Source organism: Lytechinus variegatus, chromosome 15 (genome assembly GCF_018143015.1).
Source record: "Lytechinus variegatus isolate NC3 chromosome 15, Lvar_3.0, whole genome shotgun sequence".
NCBI classification, from domain to species: Eukaryota; Metazoa; Echinodermata; class Echinoidea; order Temnopleuroida; family Toxopneustidae; genus Lytechinus; species Lytechinus variegatus.
In genome coordinates, this window is record NC_054754.1 from 10,722,961 (window position 1) to 10,739,270 (window position 16,310).

At 35.9% G+C, this 16,310-nt stretch overlaps 1 protein-coding gene across 1 annotated transcript in view; it reads left to right on the plus strand.

Annotated features, from left to right (window-relative positions):
* The window catches only part of LOC121429012 (complement C1s subcomponent-like), a 110,410-nt gene that overhangs the window by 11,152 nt on the left and 82,948 nt on the right, over window positions 1–16,310 (plus strand). The window lies entirely within an intron of this gene.

The following is a 16,310-nucleotide window of genomic DNA, read 5'->3' on the forward strand; positions in this document are numbered from 1 at the left end:
TGAGCATTCATGCTTTCTTAGCATTCATTAAAAAGGGCTACATCTCCATACAACTTGCTATAGTTGATATCCTTAGGTAGCCTATATAGCCTACATGTCGGCCTATTCAATACCGACATAGCCCACATAGGTGAAAACGTCAAAAATAATTCTACGATGGGCATCCATGTCAGATTCGGTCTTCCAAACAACAAGGACATTATTTTATCAATCCCAGGTTTGTCAAATATTTCTTCAAGTTCATGTACCACCTAATTCAATCGGACCAGTGCAAACAAAGTACGCCAGAGTCCCGGCGTGAAGCCAGCTCGCTTCCCCGCTGTTCCCACAACAATATCACAATTGCAAATCTCGCATGAATGCCCAAGTTCAAGATCGCTGTACTAGATTTTCGTCTTGTCCCCTTTCTCATCCCGATGTAATTCGAGTTTAAAGGTGAGGTCATATCCTTCTGAGGCGTTGTGAAAGGAAGAAATTCTGTTTTTCGAAAAAGATGTTTTCAATGAGTTGTTTGTTTTTTAAGATTTCTTTGTGTCCTATTAATGGTATGGTATGATTGATCGGAAAAAATGCGATGTTATTCTTGCATACCTTTAGCATTTCTCACTATTTTTGTTTTCTTGATGAAATTCTTTAAGGCTTTATTTTTTTCCAGTGAATTTCTTAACTATGTTCTAGCGTGAACACACGCAGATAGCCAACAACACTAAAATTGTTTCAACTACAGAAACTGAAGAGAAAGGATATTTTGGTCTTTGTTGCACATATTATTAAGTTATACGTGAATCATATTCCTCTTTCGCTCGAGTTTTAATCAGAGAGTTTAGGGTTCGAAACTCATGATGGCATTAATAATTCGTTGCCAACAAGAAAATGGGTGCAGCTACCCTATATGGCAAAAGACGGAAAAAACAAGATTTTTTTTCTTAATTGACTGAAGCAATGAAGAACTTGCTTGGTATATGGCTATATTTCATATATTATATGTTATGTGTAATCGAGATTTTCCAAGACCACTTATTGTTTACACATAGTTTTATACATTAAAAAATAGCCAATGTATACCAACAATTTCTAAACATTGTCATATATCTGCATTTACCTATATCATGCCTATGAAAAAGGGAGTAGGACGCTTAACCGTATACGTGATTCTGATTCATTACCTGCATGAATTCAAATCAAATCGAATGGAAACTAAATCTGTAAAAAAAAGTTTAAAAAAAATCACTCATTTTATTACAAATTACTACGCTTCCATATTGGGCTAATGCTATATGCAAAAATGAGTCGCGTTTCACATGCATACTAATTTTCTTTTCATCCCCAAAAGGCTTCTGGTATTTTAATTTCTCAGGTGAGAAAGGTGAATTATTAAAAGGTGTTGATTTGAGAGATAATCTCGGCATCATCAAGCAACAGAAGGTCACTGCTATGACGTGATCAATGACGACATTTACAAGATCACATGTTTAACGACGGAAGAAGAAATTGTGTAAATTCAATTTCAGTCGACCGACGAGTCTGTTATCGCGTGAAATATTGGTTCGCTTTGATCATGTTGATTGATAAAGCAGATATGTATATAGGCCTTGGGGACAAATTATGCAATTTTTAATGGATCACGTCATATATAGAATCGTGATCGGTTGATTACAGGGGAGTGTAAATGATGTACTGATGGGACAGGCGAAATTATGATGTATAAAACATTGTAAAATTATCAAATAATTATATGGAATTATTTGATTTATCGCATTTATTCAAACATTAATCGCATCATTATTTTTTCAGGTTAATTGTTAATCACCATACAATATCAAACTCAGGTTGATTTGAGATCACCAGATTAACTTTGATGCAAACATTACAAAAAAAGTAATGGGTAATAGCTTCAAAGGGCAGCACAATGGCGGTTGCAGGGGGGAGGTGGTGGGGCAAGGTCGAGTCCTACCCTTGCCCCTTTTTAGAGCCATAACGATATATTTATTGGAAAGTGTCTGGCATACGCATGTGAATTCCTTTTTTATATTATTATTATTATTATTAATTTTTTTTTTTTGTGGGGGGGCGGGTTGTAAGATTTCTTTGAGCATGAATCACGTTCATTTGGGAGTGCAAACCTTTCTTATTTGTTTGTAAAAAAATTGAGCAAAAATTCTCCCCACCGCCTTTTGAAAGTCCTGTATCCGCCCCTGCTTATACATGTAGGCCTATATACCGCATCTGATCGGCGTATATTATATGAAATGTTCTTTAAACTTGCTTTCGGAATAATGGAATAGTATGAGGTCATAAGCACAAAGGGTGTGGAGATAGCCTTTTGAAAATAAAACTAGGAAACCTCCTGTAACCTTCTAGATTTTTTAAATATGAAAAATTATGGAAGTGTCCCTAAAATATGCACATATCCACCCCCTCGTCCTCCACCGATTTCGGCTTTTGTGTGAAAGTGAAAGGATGTTGTTTTGAGAAGTAACATCACAATCAATCAAGTTGAAATGAAAGAAATTCTAATGATATTGATGGGTGCTATTTTCGCCGTCAGGAAAAGGATGCCGGGATGCCCTTGACAATAATGTGAGGTTTTGACGAAGGTTGGTTCTCCTTCTGGTCGGGCAAATTTGCTTGCTCTCATTGCTGAAATCGTTGACAAGTTTCATTGTGATAAATACCGTGATATTACGATTTGATTTATTAGCTATTGTGTTAAATCAATCACCCCTATGCCGCCATACCGCACAATAGAAATATGAATATTCATAATCGCGCAACGTGAGTACCAATTTTAGCTTGACAAATGAAGTAAATGTATACACAATGCCAGATTTGAGGAAAATCATTCAAAAATATCCACTGAAAATGAACACTGAAATACGAAGAGTTTTGATTGAATGATGATGGACCAAATTATGGAACTATTTATTTATTTTTTAGATAAAAGATAAAAAGTACATTGACAGGTCATAACAAAAACATCAAATGATAATACTGTACGGAGCTTACGCTAATATCAAACCAAGGGCAATATAACAACATTGAATATTCATCAGACAAAATGGTCGATGTTACAAGAAATACATTTGCAATCAATTACAAATTTCCCTTACAAATTTTTAATTGACGGATTGATATTTATGATAGAAAATCAATTTGATTTCTGAACATATACCAGATATTTAAGTGATGCGGAGCAGATTATGACCGTTAGGATGATGGGGGGTGGGGGGGGGGGGGGGGGGCTCTGTATCCATATTCAATTACAGTGCAATTATTTTAAACGAAGTCCATGGGGAAAACAAACGTGTTATACATGTTATAGGTCAACTATTGCACTTCATGAAATAGAGGTCATTGGAATTATCCTCCTTCGAGTTCAAAGGCCCTAGCAAGAAAACAAGTTGATTGAAATGACCAACATTCTAGGAAAGGTGAAGGAATATACGCGTCTGTGTTTTATTTGTTATCAAATTATGGAGTGTGAACGGTGATATAATGGCTCTATAACGATGTGTTATTTCATAACTCAATGCCATGTATGCCCAGTAAATACGTTTGTAGAATAATGGATGTTTATTTCATTAGCGTTCATGCTGTATTATTGACAAAGCAGTTTACATAAATTTGAACCAAAAAAAAAGAGTAATGCAGTATACAATGCAATTTACTTGTGATTAATACACTTGAGAATAATTTGATTTGGACATATTAAGACATCAGAAATATTTTAATAACAAAAAGAAAAGGGCAGTGAGAGACGGAGGGGAGGGGGGAAAGAATGAACAAAGGAAAGAAAGAAAGAAAGAAAGAAGGACAGACAGATAGAAATAAATAAAGAAAGAAAGAACATGAAGAAAGAAAAAAATAAAGAAAAGAAAAGAAAGAAAGAGAGAAAGAAATAAATAAATAAATAAATAAAGAAAGAAAGGGTAGAAAGAGCTGACATAGCTGTGCAACTACATAATACCCCAAATTACTCTTCTTCCCCTTATACAGTTATATGGAATACCCTCCATGACATCGTGACTGACATCATTAACTCATACAATTTCTTCGTCACGTCATAAAATATTGAACCAGTATGTATAGAGACAATCCCTTTATATTCGATTTTAAAATACGACGATGCATCGAGTATTACACGAGATTTCAAATAATCCTGTCATCGATCGAGTTCTATTTCTCACAATCTGTCGTCGACTAAACGTGATTATGATAGTTGTGGCAGGAACAGAGTTAAAAACAGGAGAGGTCATATTTACACCACGCCAATTCAGTTTGTCGAATTCGAATCGAGTTGTGGAACGAACAATGTACGAAAACAAAACTCTTTGTAAAAAAAAGATCAGTGTTAAACGATCTACGATAAACTTTTAATCATTAAGAGCGAGAGTGAAACGGTCGGTTTATTTTCAGTTGCGAAATATTGAATTTGTTGAAGGAGAAGAGAAATTAAGAAGATTTGTTTTTAGATATAACTGAAGAAAGACAACATTGCTATTAAAGCCACAGAGATTGTATTATTTTTGACACTTTATCGCTGAGACAGGAATGAAAAAATACCTCTCACCATTATTGAACGAATCTACATAGAAACACGCATACGCGTAAAAAAGTGCCAATTTAGCACTGAGAGTGCTTGTAATTTTTTGTAGTTGTATAGTGACTGCGCTATGAGTGTTGATTTTCTAGTTTAAATTTGAACTAGAGAATCGGCACTCGTAGTGCAGTCATGCAGGGCACTATTAGCACTTCATTTTCAACAGTGTACATGATTTTTTTTAAATTCATAATATTTCATGTTTATTCATCAATAATGACGTTGCGTATAGTAAAATGTAGCTTTGAAAATTGTGCGTTTATGGACGATGGTATTGTAATAGGAGGGGGCGCGACCACACGGCGGTGATGTAAATAATAAAACCCCTCTAATCAACCTAAATCAACATTTAAGCAAAGCATTGTCAGAGCATCGGTTATCGACCCTGTGTAAATGGCTTAAAAACCGATTATGCAATTAACAGTTGTACTATTAGCAAAATTGTGATAGTTTCGATAAGAATAGGGAATCGGGTCGAAGTACAAACCCCAACCCTCTAGGGGACAAGATGAATCGCCACCACAAGAAGTGCACTGTGCAGGCATCTTTCGGATCTGAGATCTTTAGTATAAAGCTTATTAAAACGCGTTGGGTCGCTAGAGAAAGGATCACCCACGATATTAGACGTTGTATTCATTGCGATGCTTTTCGACGCATAAATTGCGAACCCCAAAAGGTGCAGGGGCCATTCAATGGGCGTGAAAATTATTTTGAAGTTTTGACACCTTTGTAATGAAGATGTCTTGGGGACTAGAATACTAGGAATACTATTATTTATACCTGATTCCCAGAGCGCAAAAGTACACTCTCAGCATATCCGTAGTGTTTCAGTGTGATGATGCTGACGATGATTGACCCCCGAACGATTTTTTTGATTGATTTTGATTTGATTTTATTTATTTCTGCATTCAAGATAATATATGCAACATAACAATAAGGTGATACAATTCAGTTTCACAAAGTAATAAAGCAATAGTCATAATAAAGCAATGAAAAATAAATATAGACTAGAAGCAATATTCAATCGAGAAAAAAAATAACAGTTTAAATGAATGCAGGAGACCGCCATCGTGAGCGGTTAAGCTTGAAAATGATGGCGGCCTCGTAAAATGGTACATAAATTTCTTTCTTCATTGATCAAGTGGGTGCAATGCAGGTGCAGGTGCGGGTGCAGTAAAGGGCAGTTGAATAATTAACTTGGAGAGGGGGATGCATATGATTCAATGGTTTTTCTTTTAATAGTGGCTTTGAAAGAGTATATTGTTGAGCATGACTTAATATTGTCTGGAAAGTTGTTCCAAATATCAGGACCATAATGTCGAATTGATTTATGAGTTATTAATAACTTAGGGTTGGTGAGATGAAGGTTTCCTGATGAGCGGGTTGGGTAGGAATGAACAGACCTGTTAAACCTAAACATATTATTAAAGGACGGAGGAAGTTGATTATTAAAGTATTTGAACATAAAGATGGCTACTTGAATTGTATTGATATCAAATATTTTTAAAGTTTTGAGTTTATGAAACAATGGGTCAGAATGAGCCAGGTAATGTGACCCTGTGCATATACGGATTGCTCTTTTTTGTAATTTAAAGATAGAATTGAGTTTAAAAGAACCACAATTTGCCCAGACGATATTACAATATGTTATATAAGGGAGGACTAACGAATTGTATAACAAGAATAAAGTACTGTCAGGAAGAGTGAATTTTAACTTGGAAATTATCCCAATACTTTTGGAAACGGACATCGTAACGTGGTGTATGTGTTGATTCCAAGTCAAAGATTCATCTATAATTATACCTAAAAATTTAGATTGTTTTTTCTGTTCTAGAGGGGTGCCGTCAATATTAATGTAAATCGGTGTGTTAATGTTATGGGAATGGTGTCTGAAGTACATAAAATGTGTTTTTTTTGTATTAAGAGAGAGTTTATTGGCTTTGAACCAGTTTGATACTTTATCAATTTCACAATTTACGATATTGTTTAATGAATTAAGGTCTCTATGCGAATAAAATATATTGGTGTCGTCGGCAAATAAAACGAAGGATAAAATAGAGGAGGTTCTAATGATGTCGTTAATATAGAGTAAAAATAAAAGTGGGCCTAAAATGGAACCTTGAGGGACACCACATCGAACTAAAAGAGAATCAGAGTCGAAACTGTTAAAATTGACATATTGCCTTCGATTATTTAAGTAGTCTTTAAAAAATGAGAGACATTGACCTCGTATTCCATAATGGTTGAGTTTGAAGAGTAAAATATCATGGTTAAGGGTGTCAAATGCTTTACTAAGATCGCAAAAAATGCCAATTACATGTTCTTTGTTTGCTATGGCATTTGTTATTTTGTCGTAAATTTGAAGTAATGCTAAATCTGTTGAGAAATTTTTTCTAAAACCATATTGATTACAATTCAGAATATTATATTTGTTAATGAATTTATAAAGTCTTGTGTAAACTATTTTTTCTAGAATTTTAGATATTGTTGGAAGTAAGGAAATGGGACGGTAATTACTTATTTCGTGAGGGTTGTCTTTTTTAAAGATAGGATTAACTTTTGCTACTTTTAATAAATCTGGAAAAACACCTTGAAATAGGGAATTATTAAATATGTGAGTCAGAGGGCTAGCAAGAGGGTGAATTATTTGCTTAAGAAGAGACATGTTAATGCCATCACAACCAGAAGATCTAGAATTATGAAGGGAACGAACAGTATTGATTATTTCGGAGGGGTTTGTTGGGGTTAAAAAGAGAGATTCTTGATTTGGATCTGAGAGGTAATCTTTAAAATGTGCGTTGGGACTATTAATTTTGTTTGCAAGCTCGGGCCCAATATTGGTAAAGAAAGAATTAAATGAATTTGCATAATTACTTGGATCAAGTATTTCAGATCCATTAAGAGTGATTTTATCATTAGGTGGGGGTTGTGTTTTCGTACCCAACACTTCTTTGATAATTTTCCAAGTTGTATTTGTATTTCCATTGGCATCATTTATTTTATTAGCAAAATGCAATTTTCGGGATAATCGAATTAATTTTGTTAGTTTATTACGATATATTTTGTATTTTTTTAAAGAATCATCAGTTGGATTGCGTAAGTGATATTTATATAGGCGATTACGTATCTGTATGGATTTCAGTAAACCTTTCGTTATCCAAGGATTTTGGGGTTTGTTACGTTGATTTTTTACTTTACCTATTGGGATATTCTTTTCATAATAATGTTTTAATGTATTATTGAAGTTATTGTATGCAATATTGGGATTTACTTCATTATAAACATCATCCCATTCTTCCAAAACTAGGTCTTGCTTCAGTAATTCTATATTTTGTTTAGATTCTTTACGATAAGTATATTCCTTGTTTGATTTAGGGTAAGAGAGTTTACATTCACAAGTTAAAAAAATAGGCAGGTGGTCCGAAACTTCAGAATATAAAATCCCTCCTATGATTTTGTTATTATGAACATTTGAAAATATGTTATCAATCTGAGTTGATGAATTCAGGTTAATCCTTGTGGGTTTATTAATAATAGAAATACAGCCAAACGAGTATAACAATTTCATGAAATCGGATGAATTATTATTGTAAGATGAGGGTAAGAAGTTAATATTGAAATCACCAAGCATAAAAAAATGTTTGTTTTCATTCCCTATTTCATGCAGAAAATACTCTAGTTCATCGTGGAAACGACTGATATTTGTATCAGGGGGTCTATAAATTAATCCTATGATGATATTTTTTGAATTAGAATTTTCAATCTCTATAAACAACGACTCTGCATGCAATAATTTAACTTCAGAACGAATCTTAAATTTGAGATTTTGTGAAATGTAAAAAGCAACTCCTCCTCCTCTTCTTTCCTTTCGGTCTGCCCTTATTAATTTATAATTAGGTATATTAAACATGTCAGGGGAATTTTCATGTAGCCATGTTTCGCTTAAACCGATGACTGAAAACTGAGTATTATTTAATGAGTGTAATAGGTTAACTAAATATTCAAAGTTTCTATTTAGACTTCTTATGTTTGCATGTAAAAGAGAGAGATTATCTGGAGTAATATTAAATTCGTTGTTAAATTCTTGGGGAGTGTAATATTTGCTATCTTGTGGGTTCTCAATGAAAATATCTGGAGTAAAAGTATGTGACTCAAACAGGGGGACGTATAAATGTAAAGTACCGGAGGTTTGGAGAGAGGTCAACTGCAAGTGTGCAAGTGGTGCATGTGCGTGAGTGTGTGTGTTGAGGTGTATTCATGTGTGAAAGTGGTGCTAGTGTATCATTAACAAGAACATAATATACTAATGCAAAAAGAGTAAGACCCATCTTGGTCTTTGTACCCGCCCCCTAGATTTGTGACAGAATTCATCAAAGAATGGCCGTCATTCCATTACGAATTCCTGTAAGAGTGCCTTTATTGTAGACGTATTAAACTAATCAGGGGGATAACCACAAACTTACTACTATGGCTTGAACGAAGAGTCGAATATGGCTTAAATTGGTGTTGTGGATGTCATGAACTGTTCATTTAGAAAGGTCTATTCAAACGAGACCACTTGAAAACTGTTATAATGTATTGATAGCCCCATACAATAAACCGTTAAGCAGTTTAGAAGAACCCACTAAAAGGGTTTTTTCTCAGCACTCGGGATTTTTTCTTCTTCTGATAATATGGATTTCATGAATTCGCTATTTAAAGCTGTTATGCATGACTTGATATTTTGACCACAATGAGCATGAGCCCTTCTTCATACGAAATCATGTATTACTTGGAGCGAAAGAAACTCAGGAGGTTATGGGGAAGGCACTATACAAATAAACATATATTGAACATTACAATAAAACATTAGCAATTCGGAACTCGCATCTTTTGCTTTAATGGGTTAAATGTCGTTAGGTGCCATGTAGATTTTCAATAATGCTGTGTGAATGTGCTTTTACCCAATGTTTTACCCAAATAAAATCATGTTTTCATGTATTTTTTTCAACAAATTTTTCAACAATTTTGTTTAGATAAGAGAGTGTAAAGGTAAAAAAGAGGGATAATGAGACAATACTCTTGATTTCAAATTAACAAATAATTTTTGTAAGAGCCATGGTTGCGCCATCTCATCTTCCGACTTTGTCTCTGAGTCTTATCAGAAAACACTGGCGCCATTCGTTCACCATATTCACCCAAACTTTGGACTGAGTAGTTTCGTGGTGTCACCATTTATGTTTTGCTCAATACGAGGAAAGAGGCATTATACGGCCAACGACATTTCACGGAGGATACCGTTTGTCCATCACTGACATTGCTTTTACGTTGTATATCATGTAGGCCTATATGGAAGTATAATACTAAAAAACACCTTTATCAAATTGATGACATAGGCTTATAGGTTATATCAAAAGAGAATTTTAGTTTCCACGATTGTAAGGAAGTGATTATTCGGAGAAATTGTAAGTTTGAAATCTTGATTTCACCCGACCTTTAGGCTTGATGCATAAACAATATTGCAGTATAAATTAGCGCCTAACTCGAAAAAAAAAATCAAAATATTGATTTGAAATTTTGGACCTTATGATTGTTAAAAGTAAACGATGAACCACGGCTTGAATCATGCCAATAGGCACATTGAAACCCCTCTTTGGTATGTTTAGCATGATTATCTTGTACATTGTGTTTGACTATTGACTAATTACGCAAACGGTTGTTGTTATCGTACCTTCTGGATTTACAGAACCCTGACAAACATTGGCGATAGAGACAGTTCGCTTGAATTTACTCCTTTGATCACCCCCCCCGTTCCCTCCTCCCGAAAAAAAAATTAAAGGGATGGTCCAGGATGAAAATATTTATATCTTAATACACAGAGTAGAATTCACTGAGCAAAACGCTGAAAATTTCATCAAAATCGACAAAAAATCAATAACTTTACTATTTGTTGTCCGATTTTGAAGAAATTTTTGGCATTTTGCTCAGTGAATTCTACTCTATTCATTGAGCTATAAATACTTTCAGCCTGGACCACCCCTTTATTGTTTGACAAACTAAAATCACAATTTGCACTTTTGGTTTGATGATAATGAATAATGTTACCAAAGATGGGAACTTTTTTTCGGGTAACGGTTATGAAGGCCAGGAAAGATTTTAGAGCGACATTGTCAGATTGTATACATCTGAACCGAAGTGGTAAAGGTAGAAACGTTAATGTGCTTTATGGGCCCTAAAATTGCCATAAAACGATAATTTGCATCAAATTAGCAAATCGAGGATATCTGATTGATTTATGAATGTACCTTGAAGAATGGCATGTTGTTGTGATCGGTATATAACATTTCTTTTTAAAGATGTTTGACGGGTATTCGTATTCATTTACAATTCCTCATCTTTTTTAAAATGACGGACGGGCCTTCCGACGTACACTGAAGTCCCGGATACGTCATATTTCTAAATAGTTGCGTAGCTGTATAAGCAGCCCCACCCCCCAAAAAACCCCATGATAATAAAACAGAATCAAAACATGATAAAATGAATAAAAATGAGAGAAGAGAAAAATAGGAATGAATCGGAAAGGTAAAGGACGAAAGGAAAATATATAAAGATTTTTTTTTATCATTAAAAAATCCACTGGAAAATGGAAAGGGAAGGGGGAGGAGGTCACAAGACTTGAAACGTCATAAGAAATGTAAGGAACAAATTAAATTATATTAGCCTAAAAGTAACAGTTTATAGACAGACTTGATATTGGCGATGTAGATTCTACCCCACCCACGTCCATTTAGAGGACCATTAAATCAATCATTGAATTAATCTTGTGCGATTCTAGCTGCCTTTTAATTCGAATCAACAGATTAATGGGCAATCAATTCATGTTGTGAGAGAAAGACATATTCAGCATCGGTGGGCCAGGGTGAATCATGAACAGTCTCTTTATTTTGGCATTTAAAATGAAATAAAAACTTTTAAGAGATTTATCTTTTATTGTAAGTGGGGGACGACAAACACGATTAAATCAGGCAAATTTGGCATTCTCTAAAGCATTCATCAATTCGAAATGGAAACTGTATGTCGCGTGGTGCAACCCTTTCGCATAAATATTGACATTTGGTATCAAAAGGCAACCCTCGAAATATTTATCGTTTCTGAAAGGTTTTCTGAACATCCATGACCCATACCAGTGCATCTGTTAAGATCATAATACGAGCCTTTATACCTGTGTTCGAAAATTCACGATTTCTTTTATAAAACCTGGCATGGAATGTCAGAACAGGATGATATAAAAACCCTTAAGTGGTTCTAATATTTCGCCATTTTGAGATCAAAAGTAATGGCGAAGTTAATAAGACAGGATCCTAAGCATGCCAGAGGCAGGGTCATGGGTATTGGAAAGGGTGGGGGATGAGCTTGTTTGTTTTATTGTTGTTTTAAAAATGTTTTTATTGTATTCTCTCAAATCAAAATACACATTCCATAAACAAGTTTTACAAATTATCTGAATTACGATTATAAATTATACAATAAATCCATATCTCATATAATTATACAATTTTACTGGAATTCAATATAATACTGATGCATTTCAACAATTACAAAATGAAATATTAACAAGATGTATCAAAATTAATGACAAGAGAGAGAGAGAGAAAAAATATTTGTTTCTCAATTAGGCCTGTTTAAAAGAAGTATATGTATCCAACACAACATTATTTATCTATGCAATTCTTACCACACTTTTAGATGCATAAAATTGTTTATAATATCAAAATCAATTCGTTGACTGGAATGACTGATAAATTTAATAAAATTTGCTTATACACTTTCGACTGCAAATATATTACCCCCCAAATTATACCAAAAAAACTTGAATAGTAATCACGAAGAGCTAACTGGAAAGTTAAAATAACATTGATGCCATTTTACCACGCATGGTAAATATCCAGTGTCCTGTGCACATTGTGTAAATTCGAGGGACGACATGCATACACAACAAAATCGACAGCAAATAACATTTTCCCATTCCGAATTGTATATATATTATTTTTCTCACGTTTAACAGACCAGCCGAGATTCAGTAGGCCGCGTCCACTTGCTGCTTGGCTAACGAGCCATCACTCACCAAACCTGTACGCGGCCAATTTCCTTCTAATTACCTGCTAAATTTACTGCAACCCACTGTTTCTTTGTCCCTTGCTCCTGTTTAAAAAAAAAAACATTTCCCCATATTTCTCGCTATAGATCTCAACAGTTGATTTGCCTTTTCTCGGTTTTTCTTTGTTGAACTAATAAATGTGTGGACTTCCCATTCAACCGCGACACCTACACCGTGTTCTGCTCAATTGAACCTGCAGAGAGAGTTAATAACATAGGAAATAAAAGTAGGTTTATAAGTTTTTGATTCTGCCTACACTGTGGAAATCCTACAACCGGTAGTACCAAAACTGCGTGAAAACTTCCTTGAAATTCCCATTCCTTTTCTGTTAGTCACTTCACCGCCACCATGGTCATATACGAACAGTGAACAGTCGAGTCGGGAGTAGGTTTTGAATAATTTCTCTTGTCGAAGAGAGATGCGGATTCAAACACGATCACCGCTGTTCAGTGTAATTTGTAAATCATTTGTCATCAAGGACGTAAAGCCATAGGTCCCCTGGTCAAGGCCCTGAGGCGTTGAGAATTATTGTTACAGGGGGTACTGATCATTGTCAGAGCACCCCCAGTGTAACAATAGCTGATCCTCCATGACCATGTCCCTCCTACTCCTGGTCGCTTTACCATATTTACTGGCAGTATTTCATTCCACATAAAAATTTGTTTCGGTTAAGCGAATTCGACGTCAACTACCGGATATCCGACTTCAACTACCGGATATCCGACTTCAACTACCGGATATCCGACTATTGTATGAATCGGGGAATATCCGAGTTGTGGAAACTTTGAAGAAAAAGAAAAATGTGGGGAATAAACTTGCCAACTGTACAAGACTTATTAAAGATAAATTGTTGGAAAGTCAGCATGCTGTTGTCAAAATTCAAATATTTGTATTTTTCATTGGCAATCTGGTTAAGAATCATAGAATATTTTGTGAAAATGGACCCAGAAACCGCCGGTGCCATAATTACGCAACTGATAAAAAACGATTGCTTGACACTACGCGCATCGGTCATCGATAAACGGTTAAAGCAAACTGCTCTAAAACGATGCAAGTCGCAAACCAAAAAAAAAAAATCTCTGGGAGCCTTCACTGTATTAACTCTGGTTCTCCTTATAAAATCATCTTCCAAACAAAACCACAACTCCATTCTCCTTCCATCATCGCGTGGTCGTGGAGCAATAAATTTTCTAAACACTCTCAGGAGTGTAAATCTAATGACGTGCATGTGGACAACCTTGGTGACCAACAACACACCGCCATGACAGCTGGTTGACTCTCAAAAATATACAAGAAATTTCGAATTCATTCGTATTAATATTTCAATTCTGCTAACCCCAAGGATGTGGGAAGGTAGCCAATAGAAACTAGTTTAGGAGGGAGGGATTTGGATGTTTTGGGAACCGTAACACGCTAAACCTACAGCGAAAGTCGTCAGGGATTTAGGAGTTACACGATGAATATATTTAATCGTGGATAATCCTCAACGGGTGCTGAAGAATGAACATTGCTTGATCGAAAACTCGAAGAATCCGTGCACCAATAAGCGTAAATTCATTATGATGTATTATGTGACTGTCAATGAAATTAATGTGAGATTATATTCGAGTGAATCCTTAAAAGCTTTATCATTGGTCAATCGAGAAAAAAATCGAAACTTAGTACGGAAAAGAAAATCAGGAGAACCTTCGGCACTGATATAGAATAATGCTCAAAAATTCATCTATATTGAACATGTGTTTTTTGCAGAAATGAATATCAAGAATTGAAGAAAGAGAATAAAATTTGGGTTTAAGATGTAGACTTGCATTACATGGAAAACACATGCACAGCCGGTATTTGATGGAGATTAATTCGAATGTTAAAGAAATCATAACAAAACAGAAAGTATGTCAGGAGGTTAGTTTGGTCAAGGAAACCGGTGCAGGTTCGAGCCCTTGACTTTCCTCTAACGAACCCGTCTGATTGATAAGGGGTTTCCATCCACACCTCCACAGATTGTTAATCTCTTCCTTGAAATTCAGTCATATACCCGAATCCCGCCCACTCGATCTTGGGCATCTCATACCCTTTTTAGACAGGCTAAAATTTCCTTAACCCCGTACTATTGGTGGGGCTAAATGGCAATTTAGCCCCACCTATAGTACGGGGTTAAGCTTAGCCCACTTACGTTTTACACAGCGTTTTTGCAAAGTGGGCTAACCCCACCTATAGTACGGGATTATTTGGCCCTGCAAAAAAGCAGGGTTATCCCACCAATTGCGGTGCTAAGAGCAATAGTACGGGGTTAAGATCGCATGTGTAAAACGAAAGTGGGCTAAGCTTAAATAGTACGGGGTTAAGGAAATTGCGAGTGAAGCACTTGTACTACGAATGATCGACAAAAACCGCTAGTCCGGGGTTAGCGAGTTTCGTGTGTAAAAAGCAAGCATTCCTTATCCGGGGTTAGCAATAACAATTTGGCATGTGTGAAAAGGAAAAAAAATAGTACGGGGTTAAGGATAGTACGGGGTTAGCGATAGTCCGGGGTTAAGAAAATCCTGTGTAAAAAGGGCATCAGAAATCCTTGCGATTCCTTCAGTCCGTCCTCCCGTGTTCCATAATTCCGTCATCATATTTTGGTCATCCAAATCGAATTGCTACTGTTCAACCTTGAGCCTTCAAAACTGTTTTACTAGCATTTAATTACCATCTGATAGGAAGGAGTGGGGTGGGGTCTAGGGGCGGTGTCAGTGTATTTTGATATGGGGCAGGTTATTGGGAGTTGAATACACCCCCCCCCCCCCGACAAACTAGATGTATCGTAATGTGCACAAGATTCATCAATCGAGTGTCAATCTATAAATTTGATCTTCTTCTTTTTACCTTGACTTACTTTTTAATCATTAAAACATGACCCCCCCTGCCGTGGCACCGCCCCTATTGGGATCCGCCAGATCATCTGACCTACCTCGGCAATTTCAGAATTTTAGATTCGAGAATCTTCAGATGATACTGTAATCATGGTAATTGATACGGTCAGCATCGAGTATCCTGGTGTCGCGGCGGTATCTGTCCGCTCGGCGGTGTCAATGTTCCACCAGGCGCTTCCCGACTGATGACCCCTTATGCATATCCATTAAGTGGGGCCAAACTTGACATGCAAGACTTAGCCTAAAGGAACAACTGTAGGCATGTCTTCCTACCACGCAATCAACAATATGTTTAATTTGTTTTGTTTCAGTTTTTTTCTTCTTCACGTTGTCAGGGGCCGCGGAGCGGTTTTCAAAGTGGGGGGGGGGGTGACCATACAAAAAAATCACAATCCTATGGTCATTTTTACGTTTTTGTACACGGTTTTGGAAAAAAAAGTGGAGGCTGAAGCCCCCAGCCCCCCCCCCCCGCTTCCGCGGTCCTTGGTTGTTATACTTAACCTATATGGTCACTTTAAATCACATTTAAAAATCAGTTTTATAAGATTGATTGTTTTTCTCATCCTCACCACTGCAATTCTTTATATCTAAGTCCCACCCCTTCCCCTCCCTCCTACTCAAATAGCAACCCTTACTATTTTCTGTATTCGCAGCTGAATTT